Source organism: Myodes glareolus, chromosome 8 (assembly GCF_982192425.1).
Source record: "Myodes glareolus chromosome 8, mMyoGla1.1, whole genome shotgun sequence".
Classification (NCBI taxonomy): Eukaryota; Metazoa; Chordata; class Mammalia; order Rodentia; family Cricetidae; genus Myodes; species Myodes glareolus.
In genome coordinates this window covers 19,173,956-19,184,641 of record NC_142033.1, presented here as the reverse complement: position 1 = coordinate 19,184,641, position 10,686 = coordinate 19,173,956, and positions in this window count along the sequence as shown.

Below are 10,686 nucleotides of genomic sequence, written 5' to 3'. Positions count from 1 at the left end.
GTTCACTAATAATTGGCATTGTGTTTCAACTGAATAATCAAAGTAATTGTTTGGAATGAAGATCTCTGTTGGTGTGTTCTCTGCCTTATGAATTGGCTTTCCAATTCATGTTGAGTTAGACTTCTTTAACTTCATAATTTTAGACCTGATGTCACTAATGATTCTACTTTACTAAAATTCATTTCTAAAATAAAGCAATAAATTTCAAGTTCCTTTTATGGTTATGATCTTTATTCCTATGTTTCGTGCTTGTCACATAAAAAGAATGAAGGCAGAGTCTCTATCCCAGGAGTTACTTCCAAATTACCCTACAGTGGTTTATTTTAATTTTAAATGCTCAATTGACAGCTCAGGCTTATTACTCTTAAATTGACCCATATTTCTATTTCTGTCTGACTACTGGCCTGTCATCCTTTTATTAATCAATAAGAGTAATACATATTCACAGTGTACAGAAGGATTATTCTACAACAAAGAGACAACATTTCTTCACTTATTTTCCCAGATTAGAAGGTAATGAAAAAATTTATGGGAGGTATATGAAGTCATTTCATTCCAATGTAGTCTAGTCTAAATTTTTCATAAAGTCTTCCAAAACTTCTTATTTATTAGCTTTTTTATTATACAATCTTAAGTGTTTTATATCTGAACAGGGAAATATTTTGCTAAATAAATAAACTTGTTTTATTTTTGTCTTATGGAGTAGCAATTTTTAGATGTTATGAGAAACTGAAGGACACATACTTAAAGATGAAAAACCAAGTCCTGTTTAATTACTAATTAGATATTCTTAATCCGCATTGTTGATGCCACACTGATAGCAAATCCATATCCCTTTAGTGACTTTTCTCTTATAAGTTAAGACCATAAGATACAAATGCCGTGTTGTGGATCAAAGACAATAAAAGACACCTGCAGTGCTGAACTGTTTGATGTGCTTAGCCATCATCTTCTGCAAGGATCTTTCTTCTTTTTGGATAGTGGTGTTAAGATGCAATAAGGTTAAGTCTATATTTATAGTTCCATACTCTTGGCTTCAAATACCTTGAATATTCCATGACCTTCCATCTTTTTTAAGCAAAAAATAAGTGAAATATGTATTGTCCCAATGGATCAAGCTAAATATGAGTGAGTAAAATTTAACAGCTGATTTTAACTACAACTTTTCTCTGGAAGGATGTCATTATTTCTCAGTGCTTTGTGAGCTTCAGTTTGGTTGTTGGTCTCTAGGTCAAAAAGAATCATAAATAGATTACAAAAGTGCATAATGATATTGGCTGGGTCAATCAAAAAGAAGGGAATGGAGATGGAGAGAAGGCTCAGTGGTTAAGACCACTGGTTGCTCTTCTAGAGGTCCTGAGTTCAATTCCCAGCAACCACAAGATGGCTCATAATGGAAAATGAGATCTGGTGTCCACTTCTGAACAGCAGGCATATCTTCAGGCTGAACACTGTATACATAATAAGTAAATAAACCTTATAAAAAGAAAAAAATAATATCATATATGCATCATCTTTAAAAAAGAAAGAAGGAAGTGAGGTGCAAATTAGAAGAGAAAGAACAAAGTAAAATAGCATTTGGCATTTAAAAATAACTAATATAAGACATTACTGGTAAAATTTGACAATTGGAGCTGGAGTTGGCTTGTTATTTAAAGTGCATGCAAAACAAGGATGAGGATTAAACACCCTCATAAGATTACATAGATTACTAATGGTCTACACTAGCAATCTCAGAGCTAGAATGGTGGGTACAGGTATCAGACGCTCACTGCTCAGCCATCGTTCCTCAAAATTACAAATTCCACTTGCCAGTAAGATCCCATATAAAACTATAAATTGTTTGGATAGGTGAGAAGACTCGGTGCATCAGACCACTGACTGCTCTTGTGGAGCTAAACTAGTGAGTACTAAATGTTTTTGTTTTATTTGGTCTTATATCACTCTTATTAAATGTTAATATCTAGCCTCATCAATAATTAAAAATGTGCAGTGTGAACTCAACTTACCTAGCAGTCAATCATGGAAAAAAAAACTGTACATTTTGAGCATAACAAGTCAAGCCACACAGCCTCAACATATATGCAGAGGACCTAAGTCAGTTCATGAAATCTCTTTGGTATGCAGTTCCGTTTCTCTGAGCCCCTGTTAGCTCAGGTTAATTCTGTGGTTTTCTTGTGGTACCCTTGACTCTCAAGATCCTCCCCCTCTTCCACAGAATTCCTGAAGTCTGCTTAAGGTTTGGCTGTGGGTCTACATCTGTCTACATCTGTTGCTGTCTCCATCCTTTCTGATGACAATTGGGCCAGGCAACAATCTACAGTTATAGCAGAATATCATTAGGAATCATTTCTTCGATTTTTTTGCCAGTTCTGTTTGCTTCTATCCTAGGTCTCTGGGCTCTCTCAACTTTGTGTTTGGGAGCAGGGGCTATCTCTGACTCTGTTTTCTTCTTTTAGGACACTTTCTGCCTCTTTGGGGCTCATTTAGAAAGAGGAGGTGCCTAGTCTTATTGAAACTGGATAGACCACGGCTGGCTAATATACGTGAAGGGACTTAGTTTTTCTGAAGAGATTGGAGGAGGGATGGATTAGGGGCTGAGGGAGAAGGGAGGTTAAGAGAAGAGACCGGAAGTAAGGGACTGGAGTAACTGTGATCAATCTCAAATTAATTCATTAATTAAGAAAAATAAATTTAAAAAATCCGAGTCCATTTAGTTCAGTTAGTTTAACACTGTTAAACGTGCCAGTCTCAATATCCTAAAAAGAACCTACATTTGATGTTATCTCTAATTCATCTGCCACATTGGGAGTAGAAAACAATACCATATGTTTTCTGCAGACATTTTATCTCTTAATTATAAGGTTAATTATAATTATATTATCACTTAATTATAATTATATTATCACTCATGGAGAACTGTTTTCATGATCATATTCTTTGAAAACTGTAATGTCACCCAAATAATAGTTGTTCTGTGAAATATGATGAATGGTCATTCTTGTGTCTATTTTACTAAAACTTTAAATCCATGACATCAACAAACCTCTGAGGTCACTGCAACATTGATTTACAGACATCAAGCTTTCCTTCTCAAACTTTCATCTCTCTTCCCTTCACAATATTTACAAATTCAACAAGTTCTCATCTATTCTCACACTCTTCTTTACTGTATTACATCAGGGTTACCTATGAGATCTGTTTTCAGCTAACTTAATCGTGATCCTAAGGAGGATTCTATTATGGGATATTCAATTTGCATAATTTTAACGATAGCCAATAAATTCATGCAGGCCTAAATAGAATAAAATGCATAAACATTTGCTCAGAAATTTACACTCACGTGCTTGATAAAGTGTTTGTGGTAACTATGCGTGCCTTGCCAATGATACAATAAGAGGCTGAGACCAAAAACAGCTTATCAACAAGTGTCCCCTGTAAAGAGAGACTTCATAATATTTATTACTCAGATATAATTCTGTGTATTTGTCAGAATTTTCTACTTCATGCATTCCAACAAAAAATAATATATTTGAATTTTGTAAGTATCTAGAGTTTTTGGTACATCCTGCAGCATGCTTCAATTCTCTGGATAAATGAAAGAGAAAAGGAAAAGAACTACACCTTGTTTAAAAATCACTGTCAATATCACTTCTTCTGTTACAATCTGAAGCTAACAATTAAATATCACAATGCTGTTATCTCTGTGGCCTCTTCCTCATGTTTCCATTAAAAGGGTGTTCTGGCATTTTCAGTGAACATGTTCTGTGGTGACAAGAGAAAGAAACGTCTCTGTTTTCTTAATAATTATTGCCAAGTTATGATCTCTGCCACCAGTATACTCAAATGACTGCACATTGTATATTACATGGTAATAACAAACCTAAGAAGATCAGTAATGTTGAAAGCCCACTATTCCGATTTCACCTCTCATGAGTAAGCTCTGACCTTCCTAACTTGTGTTGAGTGATAGAGTAATAACATTTTGGACTTCTAGAATAGGTACAAATGACTTAAGTATAATCAAAGTGCTTAATTGAGTGCCCGACTTTCTTCTTAGCAGCAAAAATATCATTAGTTAACTTATTGTTCACTAGGTTCTACATATCATAGATCTGTTACAACCATACCAAATAATGAAGAAATAAATGAAATGACAAAAAATGAAGAATAAACATTTCAGCACATCTACCTCCGGCCTCACGGATCTGTGGCGTCTCTGACTCTTCCTTCTTCCCAGCATTCAGTTCTGGCTTCTTCACCTACATAAGTTCTGCCCTATCAGGCCCAAAGCAGTTTCTTTATTCATTAACCAATACAAGCAAGACATGAACAGAAGAATCCCCTACACCACACAGCATTAATATTTCAATTAGTTTACTTCAGAGAGGCCTTTTCTCTTTCTTCTTATGATGCACAGAATAGCATTAATTAATAGTTAACATATGTACGTAAGGATGAGCAATCATTGTTAGTTCCCAAGAGGAATTTGCAGCTGATGTGCTCCTTTCCATTGGTTCTTACATTCATTTCATCTTTATTAATTTCTATTGTGAAAATCTTCTTTTAAATTGATCCTTGGAGTTCAAAGAGGCAAATTCTGATGATTCTTTTTAGTTCCCTAGATTAGAAAAACAGAGGTGCTGCCCCAGTGAATTAAAGAATCTCAACCATTGGGCAAGGCATTGGTTCACTATTCTGATTCTTCTAGCTCTCCTTACATAAAGGTAAAATGTTCATGTATATCTACATGATATCTGGTGGAATTGATTTGAAGATAAAATAGATTGAATTTTAGGATAAATTGTGAGAATGATTATGAAAGTAATCAGAAAAGTTTATAAAGAAATGGATGAGACCTGAAGCTGAGTTCAAGTTTCAATTCCTCTGTACCAATTCTAGCAATCATATCAATGTATATCATATACACACATATATGTAACATATATTTGAAGACTGCATATTTTCATATTCTATTAATACTCTATTTTCAGTAAATGTGTGTAAAAGTATTTATATATAATAATAATAATCTATCTACAACTAGTTTTTCCACACATTTCTTTTCAATTAGCTTTGATTTATATATCATCAATTCATTAATATTAAGAATATCAAGGTTTAAACTAGAATTTCAGATTTTTAATCATATTGACTTATTTAAAACTTCTTTTAAAAACTATTTAAGAGTTTGATTTTTCACTCTTTTTGAAATGTTATTAAACAAAATTAACAAGTTTATCATAACCTCTTTCCAGATTTTTGTTTTTTATTCCTCAGTAACTGTGCTTATAGCAGTTAAAGCAATTTTATATCTATCATGCAGCATAAAAAAATGACAATTAAGAAATTTTAATCTTTTTTTCTCTAAGAGTGTTAATTTATCTATAGACCTAAAATACCCACATCTACCAAGAGGCTTCCTAACAAACATAATCAAACAAATATTGACTTTGAATCTAGGTTTACTTTCTGCAGAAATATTGGAAAAAGAGAAATAAATGATAAAGATATTCCTTTGATTATTTTTACTGTACAAATATGCTTTCTGAGTATCTATTCTATAGAAATAAATTTTTAAAACTGGCATGATTAGCCCGAATGAATAATTTGAACACTGAAGTCTATAATTTTTGATGTTTTGAAAAAATGTTTTGGGAAATGGTTCCAACGTCCAGGAGCACCAGTTTCTAAATGATAAACTGTAGTTTCTAAACAGTTCCTAAGCAGTTTTCATCTGTTAATTACAAGACTGCCTAATGAAGAAAAAGTCTATTAATTTAACACATGATACATTTTCCACTTGTGATAACCTAAGATTACCCATTAACTGCTCACTATTTCCCATTGAGGAGCCTGACTTTGTGTATCCCTTGCATTACGTGAGATGAATGGTGACAGGTCCCATCTTATGGCGTTTTCTGTAGGTAAACACAGTGTGTTCATGGGTACAATGGATATGTCATATACAGAAGATACTGTTTTGCTGAATTCCCCATAAAGCTCCAGCTCTTACATTCTCCCTTCTCTCCTATGAGCTGGTATCAGCAAAATTTAGCCTCTCTGAGGAAGGCTGAGCACAGCGCTAATCTGTAGTTATAAGCTTGAGTATTAAGAAGACAACTCGACATCATGTCCATTATCAAAACAGCAGCAATTGTTATCCACCAGGGTCTATAATTCCTTCTCAATACCCAATCATAGACTCTTGATCATGGTATGAGCTCCCTTTGGTGGTATGGGCTTCAGATCAAATCAGAAGACATTTTGTCATTAGGTTCAATATTAAGATTTTAAAACTGTGATAGTCCTTCAAAGAATGGAAGGGTAGTAGCTAGGCTTTTATATGAGAGAGTGAAATAAATTGTACATGAATTTAAAGAATATTAAATTGTAGTAATTAGATAATATTGTAACTGTATTTCATTTATTTCATATTTTATTTTATGATCCATGTGAAATAATCAGCAGGTTCTGAGTTTTATCAATAACATTTTCTGTGTACAGAAACAGTTTCCTATATTGTAACTACCAATATAGCACCTCAGTTTTTATTATAATTCATATTCTTCTTTTATTCAGATTTGATTCAGTTCAGCTACTAACATGACTTCTCATCTCCACAGTAACTTATTATTGGCATTGGGTTTCAACTGAATGATCAAAGAAATTATTTTAAATGAAGAAATATTTCTGATGGCATATTATCTACCTTAAGACATTTTCTATCCAGGTCATGTTGGGTTAGACTTCTTCAATTTCAAACTTTTAATCTTCATTTTACTAATGATTCTAATTCACTAAAATCCATTTCAAAATTAAAGCATCTAGGTTGTTTTCAGGTTCTGGCTATTATGAATACTGTTGCTTTGAACACAGTTGAGAAAGCATTTAGTTTCAATATTTGTTTAAATCATTATAGAAATATAGCTAGTTTTTATATTGACCTATATTCTACAGCCTTGATAAAGTTATTTATGGCTTCTGGAAATTTTCATTACAGATGCTGTTGTTTCAGTTAAGCACTCATATTACCTGTAAATAAGAGAAAATTTCATTATTTTGATTTATTTTACTATTTTATTTTAATTATTCACTATCACCTTGACACCAAAATGTCCAATAACAGCAGTCAGAGCACATGTCTTTGCTCTGTTCCTCACTTATTACTTATTGAGTTTTTGCTCTTAGACACAGATGGTTAAGCTTAGTTTCTTTACATGCCCCATTTGCTGATGTTTCTTCTTCTCAAAATAAACTACTCTATATCCTCCAGTGTTTTCCCTTCCATTAGTGACATGACCAGAGATTTCTTATTTTTGAATCTGTCAACCTACTTACTTGATAATTTTGAAATGTTAAACATGAACTACTTAAACCAGCTCTTTTAGTCATAATGTGTTAATATACACGTGTAAAATCTATACAAAATATAGGCTATATATATATATATATATCATTTTGCTTTTGCTGATTTTATAAGGTACACTGTTTTATACTCTATCTCTGATTTATCTCAAGTTTTCAGAAGATGTCTTACAATTTTGTTTGTGGTTTAGCTGTCAGAATAATTTCAGTGGTGTATAATGACTCTTATAGGGATGTGAAGGAATCAGACAAACAGGTGCAACCGTAAAGACCAGTATTTAATCTGCTTGATCACTGATTCCATGATTTGTCTGATTCTGGGTCTGCTTATATCAACTTTCTTCATTATAAGCCTTTTTTCTATTTTTATCCTATAGTTTGATTTTACAATGGATGAAAGACAATCTAAATTTATCATTTATGGGATATCATGTATTTTTCACTTCAAATATAGTTTGAGTTCAGTTCTGAATCATAAATGAAGGTCTCTGAAACAATTTTCCCACATATAGTTTTGCTTCCAGCCTTGTTAAGCAATCCAGAACAGGGAAGTGTTTTTGTTTAAAGTGAAATTTGTTCTATTAATGAAGCTACACTTTTCTAAGAATCCTAACAATGCCCTGTGCATTATACGTACTTGTTACCCTGGGTGGTGGCACCATAGTCTAGTCCAAGTCATCCGTGAGCTCTGGGCATTATCCCACCTGTTCTTTCCCAAACTCCACGGGAATTCCCCACATTCCATCCTTGCCATCAAGTCTTAGAAAGATCCCACAGTACTGCTTCAACATTCAGAAGTCCTCGTGTGGTATCAACATTTCCTCCTTTGTAGCATTCAGTGCCAATTTGTGATGCTGGTCTTTTCCTGTATCATGAATGTCTACCATAGACAATCAACCCCTGTCTTGAGGTCTTTTCTCTTTCTCTTGGCATTTGCAAACACTTTCCACATAATAAGCAGAGAGAACCACTGTGCTTAGCTTGGTTTCTTCCTGATCTTTCAGTGATTACTGTTCTTATTAGTTGCTATCTCAAAACCATGTCTCATATGTTTTGACCTTCTTTTAGTTATTTAGTTGAGGTATGTTTCTTCCTGATCTTTCAGTGATTACTGTTCTTATTAGTTGCTATCTCAAAACCATGTCTCATATGTTTTGACCTTCTTTTAGTTATTTAGTTGAGGTATGTTTCTTCTCTGATATGTTCTCAGTTACAGAAGTGTAATTTCATAGTGAAAGGCTTGAAAAGTCCTAAGAATGTTTTAATATGACTGCATCCTTTGACTCTGTTTGTTCTTTTGAGTTCAGGTTCAGTACTTTCACGCACTTCCATCACCACTATTCTGTTAGCTGTTTTAAAAGATCAAGGTATGGTCTTATTTCAAGACCTGGACTAGAATCTTTTGTCAGCTGTCTACCTGTTTCACTCACCTGCATCTCTCAGTTGTTATGCTCGGGAAGGCCTTTCTGGGCACATTACTTCAAGGGATTCCATCTCGACAAAAGCTTTCTATCTCTTTTCTCAAGTCAATTTTCTGCTTAGAACATGTCATGAACAAACCAAACAGAGATAGACAGTATGAAATATGACTTTATGTCTCCCAGTTATAGAAGCCACCTCCTACATCCTGGAATTTGTGTTCGTGATTCCATTCAAAGTATGCAGAACTCCCAAAATATATTTGACATCCTTAACATTTATTCAATCAAGTACGCATTATCAACATACACTAGACATAATTTTGTGCATTCTTGTAGCTAGGTATATGAAGAAACAGACTAAGGCAAAGCAAGGAATTATTATCAAATGAGATTTTCAGGCTATATTACAGCTGTTTGAAAATTTCAGCTGAGCTTAAGTGATGCATGGCTGTTTATCATTCATTATCTGAGAGAATGCCAAGGTAGGAACTTCATAGTCAGAAAAAAAAGATGAGGAGTCCCCAGAATGTGGAATTTCATGGTGCTCTCAAGAAAGTGCATGACTGTGTCAAACAGTACCAAGGAATGAGACTGTGGGGCTGGAGGGATGCTGTGCAGTTAAGAGTACTGACTGTTTCTGCATAGGATCCTCATCAGATTCACAGGGGCCACCATTACCTGTAACTGTAGCTCCATTGAATCCAACTCCTTCTTCTGACTCTGAGAGCTGCTGCCTGTACCTGGTACACATACATGCACCTGGGCCTACACACATATACATGAAATAAAATAATAAAATGAGCTTCAAGATGGAAGTGAGATCACAAGTATCTACTGTTCACAGTATGATAATAAAGGGAGGAATGCTTTCTCAACACTAGAATCAGAAAATGAGTTCACAGAACAGGTGAAGTTGCACTCAAATACAATTAACCATTATACATCGCAAGCTTTCCTTCCCTGTTATCATGGTCTCAATCAAACTGCTTAAGGACTCCTTGGAATCTGTGAAACACAAGTCAGAAGGACAATTTCTAATCATAGTGCTTTCTTAGAATTTGAATGTCTCTTTAGGTATTTGAAACCACAGAATTAGCATATCGTGATGGGATGAGGTTTAAATAGTGTGAGACTGATGCATTGCAGACCATCATCTACCTATTCCTCTGGTCGTCCACTTGGGAGACAAGGTAACAGTTCGCATATTCTTTCTCTTATAGAATATCCTAGCAAAAAATTTGAAACTCTGTTTGTTCTCTTCTACACAATAAAAATTAAGATATAGGTAAAAACAAAATTATCAACACAGTACACATTGCTTGTGGTATTTTAAATTTATACAAATTTTAAATTTATATAAATTTTAAATTTATACAAATTATACATTTTTCTCCTTTCAATTTTTAGTCGTTAAGATGTAATCATTAAAAACTTTATTATGATACTGTATCTTGAGGTTGTATTCTAAAGCCGGGAATAGGTAAGATAATGTGGCTTCTTAAAAATCTACCAACTGTTTACTTTGCTAGTGGGTTTTGAGCCAATTTCTTCAACTAGAAATTGGAGGAGAAAATCCCATGCCTGCCAACATTGTAAAATTCTTCTAAAGATTGCGAATGATAAAATGTCTAGCTAGCACGGTGATTGTCACATAACCGTCACTTTGTAAACATAGCTAGGAAAAATGTACTTTCCTGTCAAGCTAAGAAAATACCTAATTAAGAACTAACTTTCAAAATATATTTTAAAAGTAACCTTTAAAAATATGAATCTCGCTGGGAAGGGGAAACAGGAGGGATGTCCTGGGTGGACTGGTGGTAGGTGGGGATGGAAACCTGAGGGACCGGGTTGGGGGTGGATGGAAAGGGAGAGTACTAAAAAAGAAGACTGGAAAGGC